The 26,824-nt window shown below is 43.3% G+C and overlaps 1 protein-coding gene across 4 annotated transcripts in view; it reads right to left on the bottom strand.

Annotated features, from left to right (window-relative positions):
- Positions 1-26,824, bottom strand: part of SHF (Src homology 2 domain containing F) — a 378,180-nt gene that overhangs the window by 43,297 nt on the left and 308,059 nt on the right. The window lies entirely within an intron of this gene.

Raw genomic sequence — 26,824 nt, 5'->3', positions numbered from 1 at the left:
CCGGGCCCCGGTAAAGGAGGAGCGGCTGGGGGTGGGCTCCTCGAGCCGCCTACGCTCACCCGGGGGGTCCGGATGGGACCAGGCCCCCCACCGAGGCCCCAGAAAACGGCGAAGAGCCAGCACGGCTCTCCCCGGCACAGCGGGAGAGCCGCTCATCTATTATTCATCAGCAGGAGCCTGAAGTTCCCCATAATGGCTTGCAAGTCATGGGGGAATCGATCGCTTTTGGCGTTTCGGAGGCCCCCAGAGGAGATGGGTCACCCTCAATGGTGTAAAGGTGCTAGGGGTAGCTGCTGGAGAAGCACAGTCTCTCCCCCCAGCATGAAGAGACGTTCCACCCCCCCAAGTGTCCTGGGGAGTTGAAAGGAATAACCCCTCCAAGGCTCAGCCAACGTTTATCACCTTCTGGGCTGGAACATTTGTTCTACAGCTGAGGGTATACTGAGCAAGGCATCATGGAGTGAAAGGCTGAGTTTGGGATGTCTGGAGAAGGGCATCTCCTAGAGGTGAAGAGGTGTAATTGCCCCAAAATATATTTACTAATGGTTATTTCTTTTAGAGAGACTGAGGTTCACATGTTTAATATGAAGTACATGATAAAAGTGTTGTCATAAGCAAAGTGGGGTTATGTTGGCAGACATTCCTGCTAGGGTGTCTGGCTGTATATGCGTGATCCTGTGATTCCATCTGTGATGCCTTTAGGGGCTGTAATTGCAATGCATTATAATGATCCATAAACGTGCTGAGTATCGTCATTCTAAAGGGTTCTTAAACATGTATTCTTACTGCTGCACTTAGGTGAAGATCCCATACTGCTAGCCCTTAAGATGTAGTGGTGCATACATTATGGTCAGTAGGGGATGCTCAGTCAGGGTCATGTGTCTCCAAGGCAGGTGTACCCATTTTTAATGCTTGTTGAGGTAATGGGGTGGGTCGCCTCTGGGATGGTGCCAGTGCGCAGGGCCCACGCCCCCGGTTATGTTCAACTAATTGCATTGGGGGCAAGATGATGTGCATACATAGGAGTGGTGGTACTAGACCCCACCCCCCGCCTTGAGGGAGGGGTGGAGATGTTATGCAATGTCACAAAGTAATTCAAACAGCTTATGTATATTTGTAAATTGGTGCATAGTATTGAGTAGTGTGTGAGTTTAATAAATGTACTCTTACTTTTCTAAAGCAAAGTACAGACTGGACAATCAATTATTGAGTGTTATTTCTGCGCACTTGCAAATGGCGATTACTAGTCCACACCACCTCCCTTGAGTAAGCCTCAGACTGCTCTGCAACGCTACCTTCTGAGAGTCAGGCGCTACAATTGGGTGTTTGGTTCCCAGTGAAGGACAAATGTAGTAATTTTATTTGGGCATGCCTCTCAGATGCTGCCTCGTTTTCTAACGGTGTGTGATTTCTCTGGTGTTGTCTTTTCACTTTATTACTGTTTAAGTGCTGCATAAATGCTTTACACCTTGCCTCAAAGTTAAGCATGACTACTTTTGTGCCAAATTACCAAAAGATTAAGCACAGGTTAATTTAGTGACTTTGTGTGGTTTCAAACCCCTCAACAAACAACCCGATTTCTGTCAAGGACCAAATGTAAGAAACCTGGTCCAGCATCAGAAAGCATGAGGTTATTATATGTGCAGGATTCCAGGCTGCATGGTAAGCCTCAGTCAACTTTAGAACTCTCATGAAAATATCTCTAGATAGCACAAACGGAATTGCAACGATCGATTCGAGATGGCCAGATGTGCACGGGACCGTCGTATTCTAACAAAACAAGGGGACCCAATAGGTAGTTGAGGACTTTGGGTAATCGTTAATTTCACACAAACAGTGGTCCTCAAAATGGTTTAAGGAATAAAGGGAATAAATATAGTACAGAATCGAAACTATATTAAGAATGTCCAGCCGGACACCCAGTTTAATTCTTCAATGGAACACAAACAATAATCAACAGCAAAACATATGTGGGACACAGTCCTGTATCCGTTGGGAAAAAAAGACATATACAAAACAAACCGACATTTCAGGCAAGACAAAGGAACTCAATTACAAAATCCAGTGTTTTAAGCTTATTCCATACAGACAATGCACTTTTTTACGTAATGGGTTAATGTGCACGCTGTTTAGATTGGGGTCGACGACGTTTCGATCCTATTACAGAGATACAAGGATCATCATCAGGACAGAAGAATGTACAAGCGTGGTATTGAAAGAAATTGCCTGTAGGAAAATGAGAGGGGAAATGAGAGTGAAAAGAGGGGGAAAAAAGGGAAAATTAGAACTAGGATAAGGCAGCGCGGTAATTTCAGCCATAATTGTGCACAGTGCACATGCCACTTGTGAGTGCATGCATATTTACAGATTGTTGCGGTCTTTAAGAAGCCAACGGGTGAGCTGGTGAAGAAACCGGATGATTGCTAATTCAAGAGGGCAAGCATTAGATTGGCGCTGAAAAGAGAGTGCTACGAATGGTTTGTGAAACCGATGGGTGGCGAGGTACGAGCCGCAAAGTGTGTGGACACAATCTAGCAAGCATTGAGTAGTGACTGCTGGTCTTAAAACGGGGTGTGGAGTAGCCAATTGGCCCGCTTACCGTAGTGAGGAAACCGGAATGGAGACGTGGTCAATGTCGGATTAAAGGAACTCGCGTCTTGTAGTAAAATAAGGGTCTGACAGGCTGCTCGTGAGTACGGGGGTAACCGCAACGATAGCTGGGGAAGAAGGAAGGCACGTAAGGCAGTGAGCAAGTGAACGAGTAGGGGCGCCGGGGTGGAAGGGGCGACCAGGGAGAGGTACCTGTTTTAGTTCGAAAACGGGCAATACGAATATGTTGCTCCGATCCAAGAACTGGAATTTATGTGCGAAGGGAGGTACCTGGCATCCAGAGTTACCGGGCAATTTCGATCAATTTGCTCCGATGAGTGATCCGTGAGATTGCACTGGAAGGGGGAAAGTGCAAGTAAGTGAAATGGTCAATGGTGGATGAACCCGTAAGGGGCAAAGGTTAGAGCGCTTACCGAGATCAAGTGGCGTCCTCAGTTAACGATGAACAAGTGACGAGGAAGGCCAGGGAAGCGTGCTGGTATACATGCAGCGTGAGCGTGTGGGGCACTAGAACGTGAAAACGCGCCGCCATGATGGGAGAAGAGAGTATAGATCGGTGGTTCCCAAACTGTGCGCCGCGGCACCCCGGTGCGCCGTTATGAGGTGCCAGGGGCGCCGCGCTCACAATGTGGGAAAGTGAAGATTGTTTCAGCTGTAGTGCAAATTACGTACCCCCTGCATAATCTGGCAACATGGTTTGGCCCAAGAGAGTACTGGCGCGATACGTGCGTACGTATACGCGTCGGACATACGTGCTTTCACAGGCGTAGTCTCAGTCTCCATTTTATACGCACGCAGCTCTGACCGTTTCAGGCACGTTATTGCTGTCTGCCGTGCCGCGTGGGACCCTCTCCTTCACATTTAAGGTTAGTACTTGGGCCGTTGGTGTTGAAACTGGCATGGGAGGGATTCCTGTGTGGTCCGCTTTATGTTTGACTTTGAGTTCTTTAACTCGCTCCGTGGAGCCTGCCTTTTTACAGTAAAATTATTAATCAAATGCCATGCCGATCTTCGGCCCAACCCGACGTTTTACACCCGTATCACCAGCATTATTTTCAGTAAAAATAATGCTGGTGACACGGGTGTAAAACGTCGGGTTGGGCCGAAGATCGGCATGGCATTTGATTAATAATTTTACTGTAAAAAGGCGGGCTCCACGGAGCTCGTTACATCGTTGGACTTCATTTTATAAATGTTGGCAACAGCATGCCATATATAGTGTTTTAATTTTTCAGCTTTTTTTTCTCCAAACGACCCTCTGTTCTGTGACTGGGAAACTCGTGCACACATTAGGATGGAACAGTCAAAGAAAGAGGAATGTAGAAGTGAAGCAGGATGCTATATTGATTTTTATTTTTGTTTTAATTAATAGACAGGCCATTTTAAAGTGCATGGTCTAGATTTTCTGAACTGACTGAAGTTCCTACGGACATTTTATTGATTTCTATTAGCAAACTGTACTGTGAATTGTATCATTTTGCTTCGTTGTCAAAGTGAAAATTGAACTTTGAAGTGCACCATTCGACATATTTTCCTTTTTAAAGTTTTCTCAGGGAAACACCCCTCTCGATTTCCCACAATAAGTAGGATTCTCCTGCCTGATACAAATCACGCCAGTTTAATTATGCCACACTGCTTTAAAAGATTGCACAAGTCTACTTTCCAAAGCTTAGTCACGTGGTAGATTTTCAGAGCGCTGGAAGCATTTCGAACAAGTGTAGTGTGGTCTTGTAATGCTTGTGCTTTTGATGTGGGTGCCATTTTGCAATGTACACACTGACTCGAAACTTCCGTTCACCCGTTTTTTCCCATGAAATGACAGATCAGGCTGAAAATAATGGTTTTTGAGTTAACAGTGCTGTCTTCTGGTCACTTTGAAATAGGCACTGCAACATGTGGATTGAAGTCAACATTTATCAGTTAAAATTAGATTGCCTTGGATTCAATGTTCGTTAAACTTTAACATGGGAATCAGTGGCTGGGCCGGGGTAGGCTAGCAGAGAAGCTGGAATTCTGCTACTTCTCCTGTATTAGTTATTTTTTTGAGGAAAGGCTTACACTGCTGCTGACCTGCAGTATCTGTCGTGTAGAAGCAGGTTGGAGCAGACCGAAGGTAAGAATAATTGTGCTTACGACCAGCCAAGTGGGAGGTCACCCACAGAACCTGGAAATTGATATCACAACTGATAATGGTAGTTTTTGTCCATTTTTAAAGTGCAGCCTTGTAATTAATGGTCATTGGGAGGGGGGGGCACCCAAAAACATTGTCGCACTGGGCACCACCAGTTCTAAAGCCGGACCACCCAGGAATCCAGCGCTGTTTTATTTATACCCGCGTATTAATGTATACATTTTTGAGCCTGGCTTGGCAGTTCGGGCTGGACTGTTCCCATGAGGCACAGGGTCAAGACTGATTTGCATATGGCTGGGTTCGAACTGTAACGGCATGGTGAGCAAAAAACGATGGATTTAGGCCCAGATCTCTGTACTGGGGTGAATGTATGTATTGTATGACATTGTTCTGCATTCTGTCCATCAATTGTTGTTTTGCATACATTTTTGCGCCTGCAAAATGGTTCTAAGTCAGAGCTGCTCATGTTTACTATTGTCGGTTCCAACCGCTGGGCTAAATTGCAGCAAACTTACAATTTGCCATTGTATTTGACCTTAGACTTCAATAGAAAACTGAATGCTCTTTCTGTCTGTGCGGGGTACCAATAAGAATAATAAGTCCAAATGGTCACCATCATCATGGGCTACTATTGCAAACTAACAGAAATAATAGATCCATCATTAGGCAGAGAATAACTTTAGTTCTACTTATACTTGTCTTTACCTGGATGTTTTGTACTTCAGGCTTATTATTCCGTGGAGACTGTGGAGGAGACCTGGAAGAAACCTGGAAATACTTCAGCAAAGGAAAAGAATCGACAACCAGAGATTTTACAGATAGAAAGACGAGAGGAACTGATTCCCATCTTTCTGATTGACAATGAAGAGATTTCTAATGCCAAGTTCATCTGAGCAAAGTGAAGTTGCAGGTTCTTCTGCAGGTTCTTCTGACAAAAAAGAGGACGGGAAACGAAAGGCCAAGTACAGAAAGTACGATGACAGGTATTTGGATTATGGTTTCACGTGTGTTCAGGTTAATAACGAGGAACGTCCTCAATGTGCAATCTGTTTAAAAGTCTTGGCTCAGGAATCCATGCTTCCAAGTAAACTTAAGCGACATCTTGAAAGTCTTCACCCAAATGTGGTCGGAAAGCCAAGGGATTTTTTTGTAAGAAAACTTGCAGAAGCCAAACTACAAAAGTCCAATTTCTCAAAACAAACCAAAACTAATAGTAACGCCCTCCTGTCTTCATATAAAGTGGCCTATCTAGTAGCACAGAGTAAAAAACCCCACACAATTGCAGAAGAGCTGATTTTACCTGCTGCTGTTGAGATGGTAACAATCATGATCGGCGAAGATGCGGGTAAACAGCTGCTGAAAGTGCCTCTTTCTAATAATACTATCAGCCGGAGGATAAATGATATGGCTGAAGATATTAACGATCAGCTCATCTGTAATCTAAGAGGCAAAGACTTTGCACTCCAGTTGGATGAGGCAACAGACAACCACAAAGACACCCATCTTATTTGCTATGTCAGGTTTCTATACGAAAAACAAATTGTTGAGGATTTGTTGTTCTGTAAAGAAATCAAAGGTGGAACCACAGGTCAAGACTTGTATGCGGTTGTGGATGATTTCATGCAACTGAATCAAATTGACTGGGAGAGATGTGTTGGAGTTTGTACAGATGGGGGCCGTTCAATGGCAGGATGCTACCAAGGACTTCAAGCTCGGATACGATCTAAAGCTCCTAATGCTGTTTGGACACACTGCATAATTCACAGAGAAGCACTGGCAGCAGGAAACCTCAGTGAAGAACTGCATGGTATTCTGAAAATTGTCATCAAAGTGGTAAATTATATTAAAACAAGACCATTGAAAGCAAGATTTTTTGCTAAACTGTGTGAGGACATGGGTGCGGAACACTCATGTCTCTTGTTCTATAGCAGTTCTCGGTGGCTGTCTCTAGGTAACTCCCTGCTTAGGGTGTATGAACTGAGGAATGAAATCTACTCATATCTACATGGTGATGAACATTGTTTTGCTGACAAGTTTATTGATGCAGACTTTCTAATACAAATGGCTTTTCTTTCTGATCTATTTGAAAAACTGAATGCACTGAACAAGTCCTTGCAAGGCAATAATACTAACATCTTGCAACTGTCAGACAAAGTTTCAGGCTTTAAGAAGAAAGTGATCCTTTGGAAAAGCAGTCTAAGCAAAGGTGACTATAAATGTTTTCCTTCATTGGACCAGTTCCTGCAGGAGAATGAGATGGCGTTAAAGGAGGAACTGAGGACAGTTTTTGTTCTGTATTTGTCTCAACTGCGTTTTTACCTTGATAAATATTTTCCAGAGGATGAAGTGGAGCCAATAAAATGGGTGAGAGACCCCTTCAACGCTGAGATACCTCAGCATTTCAACAATGAGGAAGCAGAACAGCTTATTGATGTTTCAAGTGACTCAACAGTGAAAGTAAGGTTCCAGTCTCAGTCACTGCTTGAGTTCTGGTGCCAAGCTGGAGATGAATATCCAATGATTAGCAAGAGAGCCCTGCATGTTTTGATCCCTTTTGCAACTTCGTACCTTTGTGAAGCAGGTTTTTCAGCAGTTGCAGTGATAAAGTCTAAATATAGGGCAAAAATTCACCTTGAAAAAGAAATGCGTGTTGCAATCTCAAAAATAACTCCAAGATTTCAGGAGTTATGTAAGGAAAAACAAGCACATCCATCTCACTAGGATTTGTAAGGTAAATTTCGGACTCTGTTTTATTATATAGAAATTTGCGAACTATTGTTGTGTGGTTAATAAAAGTTGCATGGAAACATATTTGGCTATTAATCTTGTATCGTTTCACACTTAACAAAGTTTTATTAAACAGCTGTTATCTTCGTATTTTGTTACAAATATGATTATACTACCTTCATTGCATCCCAATTAATTTAAGGAAGACAACAGGAAGTACTCCCGAGGTCGGGCTTACATCCCCCCCACCCGCCCACCCGTAAAAAAATGTTGGGGAGCCACGGCCAACTGCCAATTAGGTCAAGGGAGCCATGGGTCAAAAAAGTTTGGGAACCACTGGTATAGATGGAAGAAAGACTTACCCGAAGGGAAGTCTTTGAAATCTTAAAACAGTACATCAATGAACGAAACATTTTAAATGTAGGCAATCCGGAGTGAAATGCACAAAATTAATTATTAAGTGCCAGAGTGTGGTAATAAAAATAAAAAACATCACATAATGCAATTCCTTCATATCAATGAGAGAGAAAGGCGTGTGAGGCACTACGCCGTATTACCACGCCTCCATGCTGAGGGAAGCAAGGAGATGGAGAAGGCATAGATAGGGATTCAGCAAGGTGAGATCATCAAAATTGCGACGACTATTGAAAAATTACATCAGTGAGGCAAACACATTTCCGTTATTTAGGAGTCAAGAGGAGAGTAAGGATTTCTTAATAAGCGCCACAGTATGACAGAGGGAAGGAACTTATGCCATATAAGGACAGGATATTTCATCACAATGAGAGAGTATTTAAGAAGAGTCACCCTTAGTTAGACATAAGAAATTTCAATGACAACAAGGTGTGGATTTTAGACAACCTAAAAAACTATGAAAGAAATTGTAATTGGGGGGGAAGAAGAAAAGGCGGAGCCATTACAGTGAGGATTAAATGAGATTGGTCCAGTCCTCATTGCGGTTCAAACCATCTTTGATGCTGTTGGTACGAATGATCATTCTAAGTTCTTCTTTATTTAGGATTTTTGCGATGATCAAGTCTGTTCTTTTTCTGAGGGTCCTAGAGAGCACAAATGGATTCAGTAGTTCAAAACAATGGGCTCGCAACAGGATACGTTCAGTTCAAAGCCTCAGTACACAGCCTTTGTAATTAAATAACACTCCGCACAACAAGGGTTTTCTTGAGTCTGGGAAAGGGACAACATGTTCAGAAGGATAAGACTCAGTATCCCATGGGCGACGAAACAAAAAAGAATTAACTCTTACAAAAAGGATTTAAGTAGTTCCTTGTGTTGGCTTCTTAAGAACTGATTGCAATAGAAAAAAAAAATACTTAAGGAAAAGTTGCAGAGGTCTGAAGAACTTGCAACATGTCCATGCTGTCTTTCAAGTATCAACCAGTTAGCTGGAGACTGACCTAGAAGCTACTTGTTTTTCATTAACATCTCCGGTCTATGCACCTTAGGATTTAGAAGGTAGGTTACAAACTATTTATTGCAGGTGGAGATTGCTATAAGTTAGAAGATATGTTAAGCAGATAGTCATCCACAACTCTGGAGCAAGTCGTTTGAAGTAGAACTTCAGGTTAGTGGTAAGAACAAATGCTTCAGTTTTCCAGGCAAGCAGAAAAGCAGGGAATTCTGCCTCTTCTTCTCTTCAGAATGCAAAGAAAAGCGGGCTCCAGAAAGGTTCATGATGGTTTGCCACTGTTAGGTACCCATAAACGAATTATCAACTCTCTAAAATGCATATTATTTGCCCGTAGAGAGCTTGAGGGGAACATTCGAGATGGTCCTAGGTTCTCTTCTGGCAGGCTACAGATCTTCCAGAACCTTAGGCCCAACCCTTAGACACCACACCATTCACCTTGCATTAAAAAAGGTTTTCTTACAGGTCGGAAAGTCTAAGAGGCACCTAAATCTGAACATATGTTAATGAAAGTGATTCTCATTGACGTGTCAGTGCTAGGTAAGCCAAAGAAGTCTCTTTTCCCAAACATCTTACCTTAATCCAGACGGACTTTGAAAATTTGGAGAAGATAGTCACTGCAGAATCACCTGCATACGATCATTTGAATCTCTTGCCCTAGAGGGTAACTAACAATTAATTTACCATGGCTGAATAAGGTATTCTATCTTGAACTGCTATATCTCAAAAACTATGAAAGATGTTTTGATCAGGACTGCATTAATCTAAATGATATCATATTTGCTTCTACATTCATGGCTGATATTGTAATTTGAGGCCAAGTTACATGTTGACAAGAGATCGAGCGGCAGACAAAGGCTCATCAGGTTTTAGTGAGCCTCACACTTGGCACATACAATATTTGGTTATCAGGAAAAATGTCTCTTTCCAGAACCACAGCAGAAGTCTAAGACTCTGAAGTAGCAAAACAGTGCACACTACAGCTGGAGTTACAGACTGGGTGGATGGGATTTCTCATGGTATGCTTTCAAACATAAATTCAACCAAAACGTTAGCCTTCGTTTTAACCTCTAAAGCTACTATGTAGTGCATTGCTAACAAGCTTTCACTTTGTGTTTTAGTTGGTATAGCACTGCGTTTGCTAATTGCAGCAAACCACCTTAATCTGATAGGACAGCCCGGGTGTTGGAAATAAAAACTTTTATACTACATGTTCCTTCATGACTATCCTCCACTGACTGTTCCAGTGGAAGCATTCAGTAAATTAACCTGACTAGATCCTAGAGCGGTGTTAGCTCCAAACGAAAATAAAGCAAGCTTTGATGAAGCGGATATTTCATTTCATTTGTAGCACTGCATTATAATCACGTGTAGAACGCATCCGCATATAATCTTGCAAATTATGTTAACATGAGCTGTTAGAATTGTGAAATATATTAAAGCGATTACGTGACGGGCTTTAGTTCATGAACGTGCCGCATGGAGAATTAACAGAGGAAATGAATGTAACTATTGGAAGCGTTAACACGTAAAACGTATGCTGTGAAGCTGACACTACTCACATATTAACCGTGCCTGACAATTGATACTCCTTTTTAGTAGGTAAACATATTAATTGAAATTGCATTGATGTTTGTGCGAACTCGTAATGTTACTTGATGAGCTCTTATGCTCGCTTAAGTTGCAGGCCTAGTCCCTGAAAACACTAATTAAAATTAATAGTTGAATTTCATGTGCGTCATGGAAGCTTTTCTTTCGCACTTTGTGTTGCAGGTAAAGAAGCGTTCTGTTTCGCACAGGAGAATGCCTGGGAACCAAGGACAAATGGTTGCAAGGAAAGTACACCGTGGTCATCATGGAAAAATACCTTTAGGTCTGTGTCCAGAGTGGATGGCGTGACTCAAAATACATCTTGTGAATGCTACCTGTGGATAACTGTGGGTTGAAACTTGGGATAGAGCCCCACTTCCTTCTTGCCTTCGAAGAGAGAGCATCTCAGAACGAGCTCTTTCTAAATGATAATGGCTTTATGCTACTTGACCCATTGACGGTGGAGCGACTTCTTAGGAAGATCCCTCGCACTGACAACTTTTTCTCTTTCCATTGAAAATGCGTAAATAGGGATGTTTCCTTAGAGCTAGAGTAGGGATAGATTTAATGCTGTTTACTCACCAACCCTCGATGTAGGGAAACCTGGACTTGTGTTTTCTGATTTTCTGTATCCTACTTCTTGAACCAATTGTTTTGCTTATGCTGTATCGTCTAAATTGGATGTGCTGATTTGGCTACATGCTAATTCCGTTATATAGTGTTGAGGTGTCTCTATGTCCAGTTATTTTTGGCTCTGCAATAATGTAACTAACCTTAAGTAGTAGTCCATTAGTTAATATGTATCGAGGAGAAGTTCTGGCAAATTTACAATTATACTAACGATTTTGTCCCCTTTACACTTGCATACTGTAAAAAAAGAACCATTGAGTGTGAATCTAGAACAGGTCTAGAACATATTGGTGCAACACTTTCAGTTTCAATCCTTCATCATTTCTATTGTGCACGAGTGCTTCCAAGGAGGCATTCCGGTGCTCAAGCTGACAATTGACAACCAGTACAACCAGTGCAGATAAACAAGGAGGGGTTAGCTTTTGCAAAGAGAACATTTTCAGCTCTTTCTCAAAAAGGGAGATAGAAGCAGCTATATGCAGATTTACGGGGAGAGAATTCATTCCACACTATGGCTGTCAAGACTGTGAAAGATCTTCCTCCTTGCCTTGTCCTAATTATTTGCTCATATGAGAGCAGTTTTTTAGCAGATATATAGGGCCCTGCCCAGAAAAATCTCTAAAATCTAAACTTCATCCGATTTATCACAGGTAGCCAATGAAGTTTCATCAAATGGGGAGATATAGCTTGGCTGTACAAGACGTCTCGGATCAGCCTTGCTGCTGAATTCTGCTTGCATGCCACCCAAAATCCCCAACATACTGTCATAATGGAAAGAGTTTAGAAGCATCCTGGGGTACGTAGCCAGGGCTATAATAATCTTAACACACTTTGTTAAGAGGCTAACTAAACTGTGTGGAGATACAGAACCTTCTGAAAGTGCAGGTTCTTTCCAGATGGAACTAGCGGCAAACATGGACTGGTCTTCAAATGTGTGTTTTACACACAATGCATGACATCACTAATGTATACATACTTGAGCTGCAAATCCATTGACCATAATGTAACTCATGGTCATTTAAGAAGTAACTTGCAGTCAGAGCACTAAAGTTACTACCAACAGAAAAGTACAAACGCGAGGCTGGATCTCTGGTACATACACATACAACAATGAATACGAACTACCCAACATCAAGCGCTTCTCTCTACTAGACCTAGAGCATGCGGAGAAAAGATTCTAAATGGAAGGCTGCAATTTGATGCTGCTGGATGAAGAGAATGATTTGGGACCACACACAAATCATCTTGAAGCAAGAGGAGTTTGGATCAGAAGAAGAATAGAATGGCTGAGTTTATCCAATCAATTGTTCTATTGGACCATCCCTTCTGTTGCTGAAAAGGGTTAACCTTCGAATTTCACAAATCCATACATCAGTGGAGTGCCATACCAGTGGAAATCACACATTCTTCTAATTTTACATAAATTATTTGTGCTACAAATGTCAGTATCGCTTCAGGGTCAGCTAAAGACTTCAAGTCCTCTGAAGCCGCTAAAACCCTAGGCAATTATACTTCTACTGTTTGCAGTCATATCAGTAGCATGTGCACCAATACAATGTTGGGTCTAGCATCTACATCACTTAAATGAAGTCACGGAGTATTGTTTTTACCTTGGGATGTACTCATGTCCTTAACATTTATGACATCACCTCTTATTAGCATTAAAAAGGAGAACCACCATGACTGAAGGCCTAAAACCCGTGCACCATTGGAATAGTTGCTCCGCAAGAAGACAGGCCAGAGAGATCATGGTTACCCACCAGGAGTGCCAGAATACTACCACAATGAATTGTGTAAAAGCACACGTGGCTGTTGTTTGCACAGGCTAACACTGCACCGCAAATACAAACATCAGGCGGTAAGCGTCACTACTGACGCTCCTAAAGCTGCATTTAAAACATACCATAAAGAATATGATCAAGCCCCTTGGGAAGGTCTAATCGATCTTTTCTTAGGTTTAATGTGGTTCTATTTGGAGTGATACATAAACGTTGTAGCATACATATAAAATGTTGTGCCTGTATTTGTCATTTTTAATTGCTTTCATACGTTATGACGTGACTAGTATGATATTCCACACCTTCCAGCCATGACCGAAACTTAAAATAAATAGACGCATGGAAATGATAACCCCCAAGAAGGGCGCTTGAGAGGATGGGACCAAGTCGGCTATGTGGCCTGTAGATAAAGCTGAAGGGGGCGCGGCCTTAGGAGCTGGTTAACGTCTTGGCCTTCAGTGCGCTAGCATCAAGGACCCCTGAGCAGGCCTGCCTGCAACTCTCCAAGCGCTCACCAGGTACGAGTGATACTTTGTGCAATCTACCTGCTTCTAACTTGGGGCCAGTTAGACTATCAGAAGCTAATAACAATCCCTCTCCTCAAATAAAAATTCTGGCGGATTCCTGAATGAACGGAATTGCACAGAACTGCCAACATAAATTTTATGAGCAAATGACAAGCAGTTCACCAGAAATACGGCAACAAAATCGATAATCACAATGCCTGCGGTCTTGTTAAAGTCTGCTTGGGGTTTATATTGAACTGCATCCTAGTTATAAATGTGATTTATTCTTGGACATTTTTATTTTGGGTCTGAACAGATATATTCCCTTTATAACTAGAGAAACTTCAGTGTTCAGCTTCTAAGCGCCATTGCCGAGGAATAATCAGCGTTTGAAATGGGTGAACTGAAGTCACTCACCAAAACCAAAGGCATGCGATAAAAAAAATAAAAAAAAACACAACTTCACCACTAATGCTGAATCCAAATACTGTTCTATACACACAGATCTATTGTTCAATGTGTACACGGGTTGCTGACAGTGGCGGCTCCGCCGCTAAGGTGGAAGAGCGTCGCTCCACTGCGTCGCAGCAGTGAAGGAAAGGAAAAATAAAATGATAACGTGACGTTTGTATCATTTTATTTGTTCCGGCTGCTGCAGCATCGGGCAACGCTGCTCTGCTCACAGAGCAGGGCATGTAGGAGTGGTAGGCACACTGAAGTGCGCATGGCGCTTTGGTAGGCCATCTCCGGTCGGCCAGTCAAGCGCACGTAGCATTTTCTTTACCCAGGCTGTATTACAGCCTAGGTGGAGAATATGCACAGGCCCTCATTCACCATCTAAGCGGGGAGCCTGGCTGCTTCCTGTTCAGCCAAGGAGGGGAGATAACGTGGGAGAGAGAGGCGAGGAGATAAGTATCTTTCTTTTTTTAAACCCCATTGCCCCACGCCCTGCCACCCCAGATCTGTGCCGGCCGCCACTGGTTTCTGTTGCACATTGCAAAACCAAATTGATTTTAGGCACATATGCAGAAGTCTGCAAAGGCAGGCGGGTTACACACAGCTCAGTGCTGGGATGCATATATTTATTTCTAACTATAAAGACCGAAAGCACGCGGTTTGAACTAAAATGGCTAGCAAGTCGTTACAAGTACACTGACTGTACCAAGGGGCAATAGGGCTACTAGCAGTGAATTTGATCTGGAAGGCATGCAGGCACTGCAGGGCACTAGTATGCCAGACAGAGACACTTGATCAACATTCTGCTCTGCACAAGGAACCGGAGAAGGCTTCTCAAATGAAAGTCAACAGTGGCACGCTTGGCTAGCATGAAGAGAAGGCAAATGGCCACACTTATGCTGGTAGGCTGGCACAGGGAGAGTTGCCATGGTCCAGGCATGAGTTGACCACTGAACCACGAGTGGTTTTCAGCTGGAATGAAAGACAGGATATTTGCTGAGGTCTGCATCCATATGTGGCCAAGGCTCCTGATGGGGACTTCTGCAAAGAGGTTGGTTGTGGTAAGGAGGGTGGCACGGGGGTGTGAGGTGGGGCAGGCTAAGTACGTTCTGGTCTCTTGGGACAGGGAAGTTAATTTGCATATCATCCACATAGGAGTGGAAAGGAAGTTGAACGGATCGGAAGGGATTCTTGCAAGCTTTGATGCAGATATTAAAGCAGAAACAGTTGAGAAAAGGGTCTGGGTGTACCCTGCATATAAAAGGCTTGAGGAGAGTTGTTGAATCTTTACGTTTGATTGTGCACTGGGAAAGAGAGGATCGGAACCAAGGGAGAGCTCTGCCACTCATCGATAGGAGGAAATTGAAGGCAATGGTGAAGTGGAGAATGATCAACTTGGTGACCAACGCATGGCCAGCAGCTTCCAGCAATTTAAAGTTAGATTTCTTACTCAAATGCATTAACTAAAACCATACATGCAAGAGAAATCAATTGTAACAGTAACAAATTCTAACGAATTTTAAGTGTTGGGCTCCTTGCCACTATCCCTCGTACCTTTTTTTATATGCTGGTGCCCTACATAGAAATGAAACAAGGCAATGATATAATCGACTAACAAACAATTAAAGAGCTGGTGGCAAAATGTGCCTTTGTCCAAGCATTCGAGGTCTCCAATATAGCTCACAACGCACCTCTTCAAAGTGCTAAACCTGTATGAATCTCTTATGTCCGACTGTCCGGGTTCAAGGTTTAACTCATGGTACTTACCTGAGCGTTCTTTCTGTGATACTCAAATGCCACATAGCCCACGTACGGGGGTAAATGTTGTACTCGTTGGCATGTCACCATTGCTTACCTATGCAAACAAAATCCTAACTTATTAAAAAGTGTTTTCAGAAGAGCATGACTTTCCTTCAATAGCGCTGGGAATACAGACACTTGGGGGCATATCAACAAGGGCTTTATCTCTGCTTTTTTGGCTTTAAAAGCCAAAAAAGCAGAGATAAAACTAGCACCCTATCAACAACAGGGTGCTAACATGCAAATTTGCATATTAGCACCCATTTACTCTACGCTTCCCCTTGCATCTCTAATGAGATGCAAAGAGGGCGTTCCAGTGTAAAATAATAGGAGAAATGTCGCTAAGCGACATTTCTCCTATTATCAAGAATATCGCTAACCCTGTTAGAGACAAAAAAAGCAGCGCTAACCGCGGTTAACGCTGCTTTTTTACGTCTGGTATTTTTCTGACTTAGCCATGATATCCTATGGATGGAGGATATCATGGCTAAGTTTGTCTGTCCCTATCAACAAGCTAACGTGAGATTATCGCTGGGTTTCCAGCGATAATCTCACGTTAGCCACTTAGCGTGAGGATTTTTATCGCTATTGAGATAAGCGTTGCTAATAGCACGCTATCTCAGCGATAAAAATCAACGCTAGCCGGCGATAATTATCCTAGCGCTAAGTGCGCTCAGCGATAATTATCGCCGGTTGTTGTTGATAGGTATTGCGAGCTTCAAGCAGGTCAGCCTAGATATTGGGCAATCTTATTACGGAGAAGTGTCTGTGGCAGAAGCTAGACTGGTTTGTGTTCAAGATATTGTGGAGTTGGCAAGCGCTATGGGCCCTTCACAAATTCTTGTCATATTTTATATCAAGGCTCCCTAGCCAATTTGTGCCGGCCAAAGCTTACAAATGATGATTTTACATGTGTTTGGAGGTCCTATTTTACCTTGATTGGGCCCAATGCATTGCTGTGGAAAATGCTGTACTAATGTTTGTATACATATTGTAATGATATTTCTTAGACGATAAATGGGACTTAATTAAAAAATATATATATTTACAAAGGTACACGTTAAATAATTAAACAGTCAAAAAGCTTAGTAAATAGAGGTAGAGCTCAGCGGTTCTAGCAAACGAACAGATTTTACTTATCTTTATGAAGCAAAATGCAAAAGCTGTATTCTCAAAAAGGCCACAGGGAGGCAGCAACACTAATTTCTGTCACTGAAAGCAATAGTTTCCTCAGGTGAAAAAATGTCTATGTTCTTTGGAGAGCTCTGCAGTATAAGGAAGTGAACTGCATCAAAATTGTATAGAATTTGCTTCTGCCTAACATGGAATAAATTCATAAAGAACCATGAACGGCCCAGTTCGTGCGATTAACCCTGGAAAAATGAAGTCCAGGGAGAAACAGAAAAATCACATGGTTTGAGGGCAGTTTGAACACTTCATGCACTACTCCTTTTGTAAGTGAGAACCACGTAAAGTTCTTTAACTGAGATAAACACCCTAAAACAACCACCCCCTTTTTTTTCTTAATTCACCTGTGGAGCTAATGTGGCCAGCTTCTGTAGACCAATTTCCTTCCGAAGACAAATTTGAAAACAAAGCAGATTTAGCCTGCCTTACAAACTAATTCTGTGTACTCCTTATAGGCATTCATTTGTGAAATTCTGCGACTGGCATGGCTTTGCTGCGCTAGTCAGGTTCTTTAGAGAAGAGGTGTTAAAAAAAAATCTTCTGACTTCTGCAAGTTTGATGCAGTTTTGCTAAATTGCCCGATTTTATTTTTTTAAAGAAAACTGCCTTGTTAAAAAGATTTCAAATAATCAGGATTTGATTTTGTAGTCGCAAGGCAATTTTTTTAGTTGCAGGTTCACAGCAGAATGTTCAATTTCAACTTCCTCTCTGGATTTTTCCGAAGCATCCACAACTCATGACGGAAATCACAAGCATATCAAGATCTTCATTTTACAGCTCCACTGATGTCCTCACAAACTACTACAATCTAAACAAACCATCACAACACGATAAACTTACTCCACAAAATCTGAAACTTGGCAGAGAAACTGTAGAATGGGATAACGCGGTTAATTGCAGTAAGATAAAAAGTAGAAGACTAGAAAAAACACACTCCTGGTTAGCGCATAGTCGGGGGGGGAACAAAAAATCACACAAAGACCTGTAACTTCATATTGAGACCAATTTCTTCAAAAAACTGATAAGAGAAGGCTCCCTCTTCAAAATTATCCGACACTGTACAAACTATCGCTGTAGCCAACCCCAAAAACCCAGGAGCAGCAACAAATAGCATGATCAGGTGTTTCTCTGAAAGACACTAAAGACATAAGAAGATATCTCGAAATATCAGAGTTCCACCAAATATACTATAATTCATGGGGGGAAAAAATCCAGATCTAGTTGTTTAAATGTTGCTCTGATTGGTCTCAGCCAGGTAGCTATTTCCAGGGAGTGTGCCACAGAAGGTAAAATCAGTCAGCTATTGATTATGTCCCTCCATCAGCAACTGACACTAAGATCCCACCGCACGGAGCCTCGGACGAGCTCCCACCGCGCCGGGCTTTCAACGGAGACAGACGCTCCGGTTTCTCGAACACATTTGATGTGAACTCCATGCCCTGATTGAATCTCTGCGCTGGGTATCCATGAACGGACATTGGATACATCGCTATCAGTTTTGACTGATCCTCTGAAGCGACACGGAATTAAAGACCCTTCAAAACCAAGCCCTCTTACCCGGCATTTCTCCCAGTGGAACCATACCACTAGGTGGTTCAATTAAAGTACCCTCCAGTCGGGTTGCCCCTTATTGGTCCTGATGAAGACCCGCAAGGCCAAGGTTTAAATCCCCATAGGCCATCAAGACGGGTCGAAACGTCAACGCCCACCCTTTGCTACCTGGGACACAATTCCAGTCCTTCGTGCAAGACCACCAATGGGGTCTTTTTCTGAACTATACTAATTGTGTACTCAATAAATGTGACCAGGTTTCTTGGCTTGTGGACGGTGAATTACAACCGATTCACATTGCCTGTAATTGTAACTAATTGATCACCCCTACTACTATGCATCTTTCATTCCTTGTTCTATCCACGCACTTTTCAATCACTTTCCTCTGATGCACGTTTCCTCTTGGAGCAACCTTGTTCTGTTCTATGAATATTGCAGAAAATTGCCAAAACTATAAAATAAATGTATATATAACGGCTTTCAGTGTTTTGGTTGTTGTCCTTCGCTGATTTGAATGACTTATTCAATATTACGAGCCTCTGTTTAAGTATAATTGTGTTTAGGCTCATGACTAGTTAACTAACTGACTAAGTAAAACATATCTCACATTTATCAATCATTGGATAAGGACCATTGTTTTTGGTATCACTAATTCGCCCAGGTCCCTCTTCCTTGGGTTACCCCATTTTTGTAATGGCCACTAAGATTCCAAGGCTTACTCAATTTTACATCAATGTGATCCTGTACCATTTCCCAGGATATGCCCCCCGGCAAAAATTATCCCACAACCTGTAGGATCACAAAAACCAATATCAAGAGCTCTCTGTTCAACAGTTATGATATTCCCACGTCTCAAGTCCACCACACAAATTGTCTAGACACCTGCACCAAATGTCAAAGAAACCTCTATCTCTCTATCTCCATTAGCTCCAGGACCCCGAGGGGCTTACTCCATTGTTCTGCCCCATTAATGTGTCTGCCAGTGTGTCACTAAATGGCAAGAGTGGTTCAGATGAAGTCTGTCCAGGCTGCAGGACTTATGTGAGCACATTGTTGCAAAATGGACTGTGTTACAGTTCCTCCCATCCACACTGTTTGCCTTCTTCATGCTACTAAGATGTTGTAATTGATCTGAAAGTGTGATGGGTCCTGATAATTAGTCCCAGCACCAACGCTCTCGCTGTAAATGTGTATTGGTACACCTAATTGGAGAGTACTTTTCCACCCCTGTTAAGGCCCTAGTACGTGATACCAGTGGTACCCAGGGCAGGGAAGTAAAAGAGGTATCAGGGCTGCAGCACTTATTGTGCTACCCTGAGTGACCCAAGTAAAATAGAAGTCTACAGGTCTGCCATGTTAGGCCTGCATGAGTTCGACCCTGCACACACCATGTGTGACAGGGTCATTCAATTGCAGTTAATATAGGTCAGTCACCCTTAAGCAGGCCTACTACAGCCAGGAGGCAGTGTGCATTATATTATCTGTGTAAAAGTATGTGTGAAAGCATATACTGCCTTGTGGTAACATCTAAACGTAATTCTACCGCAAGTGACCAGCGGTTCTTAAGGCTGGCATTAGGACATTACCTATATGTCCAGCTTCATGATTTTTTTCATGTTTGGTGTCAAACACCATGCTTTTAACCCCTGACACACTGGTGCTGTCGAGGTTTAACCAGCATGTACCCAGGTGGCAACTTAAGAAGTGCCCACCTAGTTTAACCAGGTTTCCGCTGTCTTTGAGGGCTTTTTTAAAGCTTTGCTGCCAGGACAAAAGTCTGACCTCATGCTGGGGAGTGTGTGCCACTCCGAGAGGTCAGAAACAAAGGACCTGTGTGAGCAGGCGGTGACACCTCCACCCACACATGATGGCTTGTAAATTACACTGGTGTGGAGGTGAGCCTCAAAGGCTTCACTGGCACCACTGGACAAAGTAAATATCTAAGCCTCCCCTTGCCCAGGCACTGTTTTTCACGGGCAGGAGGGAAATTAGCTATGCAGGAAGGAGTCTACCTCCACAAGGCTGACCATATTTCGAGGGGCTGGCAGCTGAGGTGCTCAACTGAGGATGGTTCTGGCCAACTCCAATTTAGGCTAGATATCAGGTTCTTACTAGTTTTGGTGACATACACCCACAGGATGTTGTCACTACTTGGGTAGATTATCCACAGGACTAGATGCTCATTGGCTAGTAGTCCTCACACCCACTAACACCCATAAAATGCAAGATTTAAGGGGCACCCCAGACACGTTAACTTAGATTCGACGTGAAGCAAGGAGAGACCCGTGTCAGCACCAAAGCAGGACTGCACAAAGGAGAGGCGCAACGGATTGTACCTGCGACAGCCACCCAGCACTCTCGGGACTATGACTCACCCAGGACCAGAGACTGGTTCCAAAAGAAAGGTGAACCCTTCTGCAACCTAAATACTTCACAATAACTCCCTAGGACTAGAGGAAGTACTCCCCCTGCAGTTGGCAGGCACAAACTGCTAAGTCCACACCTTGAAGCCTTGCACTCCGTGCTGCCTGGTGTGGCTGCTCAAAGTCACTCTGAAGGTGGCTTCTGGGAACTTTAGCCCCAACCCTCAAGGAGGCTAAGCTTTCTACAACGTTCCCCTGGTCCTCTGGATAAAGATTTCCTTAACCGGAGAGCTTGAGGTACAAAGGCTTGTTGGTGGTCAGTCTGACTAATACCTGCTTTATTCAATGCTTTAAAAGCTACTCATCTGCTTGAACAACCAAACATCCTGTGGCTTCATCATAAAGATCTTGCATTTGTTTTTGCCCTCTGTTGTCATGCTTGCCAGCTCTGGCCGCAGATGCGGTTCAGTACCACAGATAGCCAAGAGCACCATTGCACCCGAGCCACGGAGATTGGATCTGCCTGGAGACTCCTGGTCCAGGGCCAGCTCCTTGCTTTGCTTCCAAAGGGTTTTGCTCAACTCACTGCACAAGTACCTTTTTGCTAGATTAACCCTTTTCAACACTGAGTCTGATTGATAGCTCTGTCAGCTAAAAGTGCACCTCTGCACTAGGCCTGGGCGAAGTACTACGCTACGCTCGCGTAGTTTGCGAAGTTCGCGCTACTTCGCACTACGCGAACTGCACGTAGCACAGTGCGAACACGCGTAGCGTAGTGTTGCGTAGTGCTGCGGTCATTTTTTGCTTGCTCGCGGTCCTCAACGTCAAGTTGGCGACCGCGAGCAAGCAAAATGACATCCTGGCGAGACTTTTTCCTTGTTCGCGATCGCGAGCATGGAAAATAAACCTCCCGGCGAGATTCCCAACGCGAGAAGGTCAGGTTTCTCATTGCGAGGGGTCGCGTATGCTCGCGACCGCTCGCGATGAGAAACTACCAGTTCGCGTTGAGAAAGCTGCAGCTCGAGTAAAAATCTACTCGAGCAGCAGAAAACTACAGCTCGCACTGTGCAAGATGCCATTTTCAATGATTGCACAGTGCCGGTTGCTTGTCCGCACTGTGCAATCATTGAAAACACCATCTTGCACAGTGCGAACATGTTACTTCGCAGTTCGCGAAGTGCTACGCGTAGCTCGCGTAGTGCGAACTTCACTTTGCGTAGCTTCGCGAAGTGCTACTTCGCGAACTACGCCCACCCTTACTCTGCACCCCGTTCCCCTGAGCCAGGTAGAATCGTTTTATCTGTTGGGAACTGGTCTAAAGATTCCCCGAGACCTTAACCCTAAGTGGGTTCAGTTGATCTTTAAAGAATAGATTGCATATATATGTTTTTCCCGTTGACCGTAACATTGTTTTTTCACATTGCAAAATATTGATCTCTATTGCTTAAAAATTGATAACTCCGGTTATACTGCATGTATTAATTTCACTTTGGTGTCTAAAAATATATATAAATCATAGCCTTTTTTTAAATATAAATTGGTGTCGGATTTCTCTCAAGCTGTGTCAATTAATGATGATGATGTGAAATGCTAAACACATGTTTCTCTAAGTAACCTGTCAGCTCTTTGCCACTGTGCCAGGACTGAGAGAGTATCCGGGGTCCATCTTTGTGTATTGTGCTAGTATTACATGGTAAGGCACCCCTGCCATACCACATTATACTTTCACCTTGCAACATTTGTTTTAACTTCCACAAAATGACATTCAATATGAAGGACTTCTGCATAATGACCACTTGCAAAAGAGGCCAATTCTTTAATGATCGCACTAAGAGGAGAATTTAACGTAGTGTCTGGGGAAGTATCTAGCCCACCAGCCTCCTGAAGATTGCTTTATTTGTAAAACTGATGTTCGTCCATATAATCCGGACTGTCATCAAGACTATGTTGCCTATGGTCCGAATCCGAGTCAAAAAGATTCTGGCGAGATTATCTATTTAGGAGTAGTTTAGTTCTGTCCTAGTATGAGAGGAGTTGCGCTACTGGTTGAGATGAATTTGGGAGAGGATGAAACTTTGGCTGAGGTCATGTTTGATTCGTTCTCAGTCCAATAGCACAAATGGTTCTGCCTCCTGCGTCTGCTGCGTTGGGCCAGCAGCAACAAACCGGGAATTAGCATGTGTTGTGGCACCGGGGCTAGATCCAGGACAAGTGTTGGCCATCGAGACGTGCAGACCCGCTGCGGGATCGGGTGGCACAGACTGCATCGGGGACAGATCGGCCAGCAGTAACTCAACTGGAGGACTCCTTGTTAACTTGGTGCTGGAAGGCGGTATGGTGTCGGCATCACTGATGACCCTGAAAACTCAGGTCTCATCAGGACGGGTAGGGGATTGGTTGCTCAGCAGGAGTTTGTTAATGAGACAGTACCACCACGGTGTCTGTTCCCATTCTGAGAATTTGCACAGAGGGACCCAGGAGAGTCACACTTTAACTTCTACGCTTCTTTTTGGACTTGGAATTACCTGAGGACTTGGAGTGAAAAGATGATTGTTCGCAGGAGGAGCCTTGACTTAGACAGGGAACGGCCCTTCCTCGCTGTCTGACAATGTTCCGCAATGTAGAGCTTGGCTTCACACTCCTGGATCATCTTTGAAGTCATCTTGGACCAGTCCCAAAAAACCATGGAGTTGGGCGAGGGCCCAAGACACCAGAGGCATATCTTGTGAAGGTAAGTCACATCCATTTGCTTGTGACAAAACAAATGAGGTTTAAACTCTATTGTTTTAGGCAGTGACATGTGCCATGAACAGTATTGAAATTTGAAAAGTTATTCGTCAAGAGGAAAGAGTGTAGGAAGGAGCGCATGATCCACCTTAGAAAGCACAGAAAAAGTCACTGATGCCAGCCCAAAGGGGTGGAAATTTTGTGTGGCTCCAGTGTCACTTTCAGGCAGGGTGGAGTCAACATAGAGCTACACAACGCAATCTGCCAGCACGCAAAGAATTGCTGAGAAAATCTCCAGATTCAGTACCGCGCCTAGAGGTATTCACGAGATGAGGAGTCTGTGGTTAGAAGTATCCAGCAGAAATTACTGTGATGAGTAAAAGACAAAGTAAACAGAACTATGATGCATATAGACTGTCTTTACAGGAGGTGCATTGGTGGTTCAAATGATTTGGCTTGCCAAATCTCTTGCTCCACAGGGCGTCTGAGCTAAAGCATTCAATAAATCTAAGAACAAAAAGGTACAGTGGACTATCGTCTGAGTTGAACCTTGAGTGATGACATTGATGGATCATGTGATCTTGAGACCATTACATCGAGTACCAGAGATAGGGATACAGGAGGTTTTCTAAGATGCAGGAATAGAGGCAGAATCATCTGTCACTGGAGTGATGATAGTTTTTTTTCCACCTGTCAGGTCATGGCGTTCCTGCTGTTTGGATCTGAGAGTATGGTCTCTGGGCCCTTTGCTCCTAACTCAGACCAGGAGTATGGATGGCCTGTGGCTTCTCTGCCTCTCAGATTGGAGTTGGAGCCCTTTTTTAGCTTAGATTTATTTATGGTTAATTTGAAAATGACATATCATTGCAAGCACCACTGGCAATTACATTTCATGTTGGATATTTGCAAGACAACCATACTACAACTTGCATTGATAACCAACTTCCAACCTTCTCGTACTGAGTGTTTTCTAGTAATGTTATTACTAGTTCTGTGGTTAACAGTTTGAGATCATTGGTGCTTTTTTTTTTTTAACATCCCTTGCATCATGGTCTATCAAACCATCTAAATTTGAGGCACATGTGCTGGAAGGAAGCTATCTGGAGAGTTCCGGGGCACTGCCTATTAAGCATATTTTCTCTTTGCTGTACAGAGGCTGCAGAAAGTTTGTCAATGAGAGAAACCTACTGACACTGACGTGTGGGAACAACGAAATTGGCCTGGGTTCTGGGAATAGTCCAATGGGGATAGGTGCACTTTGCAAACACCTTGCACTTCGGTCAAGTGCACAGTAAATCTAGGACATCACAGCAGTAGAACTAACTTGAAACCCTAAAACTAACTATGGCCAGAGCAATAAGCGAATGAATAAAAAGATTTACCAAACAGGTGGGTTTTGACCATGCGATTAAAAACCAGGAAGTTAGAGATCAGGCACATTTCAAGAGGGATGGTATTCCAAAATTTGCTTCCCATAATCCAGAAGGATTTGTCGCTGTGTTTCTGCTTAACCTATCGGGGAACACTGAGAGGAGCAGTGGCTCTGGTGTGCAGTGATCTCGATTGGGTGTATGAAGAGATTAGACTGCAAAGCAGCCCGAGGCCAGAAAGATGGAGACTTTGTGTATGATACACAACACCTTCAATTGAATCGGATACTGAATCGGGAGCCAATGGAAGGCACCGTAGTTGACCGACATTACATATGGTTTCATTGGCAAAAACCACATAGCAGCTGGACTGCTCCATTCTGGATGCTTGGCAGCTGGTTGATGAGCACGGTCAGGAGCCCCAGATAAATGGCATTACAATAATCCAAACAGGATGTGTCCACTACCTGAGTAGGTAGGTTTAGTATCGTAGGGATATTTCAGTACTTGGAAGCCAAAATTCCTGATGAGGTCTTCCAGGTACCGCACACAGATATTAAATAGAAAGGGCTGAACCTCGGGGACGCGGCAGCCGGTCCTTGGGACAGAATGTTGCCAGTGACACAGAGCAGGTTGCAATGACAGAAGCTCTCTGGGATGTGCAGACAAGTTACATCAGCATCTGCTAGAGGGGATCTTGTAAGCAAGGCAAGCACTCTGCCTCCGACGTCTACATATACAGTATTGGATGGTCTGTTGAGTGAGAGGACACTGCATGAGACACTGGCACTCTGCATACTTTGCCAACAAGATAAACTTATTGTCATTAAAAAAGTTTTATCCATTAGCAAGTGGACGTTGGCTTTACATACACCTTCACAGGCCTTGAACCTTTTGCACAGTACGTTAAAGAAGACTCTTCTGCCCTCTTCGATTAACCTACCAAGAGAATAATATTGTCTGGTCCTCTCTAGGCAATCAACTCACATATTCTCCATTTCAGGAAACATTACACTGTGAGGCTCACATTTTCATGAACGTAATTATTATGAAAGTTGACAGGACATTTATTTTATTTTAAAAGTACTAAATAGCCATATAGGAAAATTACAATTTTTAATATGAATAAAAAGAATTATTATAAAAACGTGGAATTGTGCACACATTCCATTCCAAACTTGGCAATGTTGATCAACATATGAATTAGCCGCAATTTGTAGCCTTTCCACATTTTGCCATAAAGTCTCACCGAGTATCTCACCATTCGGACCCGGAGAGCACGTGGTACTCCCAAAATTGCCACTGAGCAGCAGTCTGTCACCTGAATGATACCGACTAAAGCCAGTCTGGTAAGAAATGGTAAGATCCTCAATCACTGGACCCTCAGATCTAATCCTACTCCAGAATCCTAATCCAACAACCATCTGCAGTCCCGAAGATCCGAGCGCACCATTCCCAGGTGAACTTTAATATAACACAAAACCTTAATATAGCACAATATTAATAGCATTAATACCTTAATATAGCACAATAATAATAGCATTAATACCTTAATATAGCACAATATTAATAGCATTAATACTTTAATATAGCACAATGCAGATCAACATGGTGTCAGAGGACCCAGCATGAGCTGCGCATGAGATAGCCATAGAGCATCACTGAATAACAACTAACTCTAGCTCCACGACCAGCACACTGTTTTGACTTAATATTCAAGCAGGAACACTGGTCCTAATAGATCTATGAGAAGAGACTTCCCATTAAGAAAAGTTCACTGGTGGCGCGCAGGAAGCTCACTGTGCAGTAATTCTAAACGGAGGGAATCGGAGGTAACACACCAAATTATCTCCTGGACATGTCTCCCTATGGCCTTTATCTCATGGTATTAGGACTCTTTTGCGCATTTCTGAATCTTTAAAGTTGCTTCTGACCTAGAAAATGCTTGGGTGCTAAATAGTAAAGACGCAC

Source organism: Triturus cristatus, chromosome 3_1 (genome assembly GCF_964204655.1).
Source record: "Triturus cristatus chromosome 3_1, aTriCri1.1, whole genome shotgun sequence".
Lineage (NCBI taxonomy): Eukaryota > Metazoa > Chordata > Amphibia > Caudata > Salamandridae > Triturus > Triturus cristatus.
This window is presented reverse-complemented; position numbering and strand designations above follow the sequence as displayed.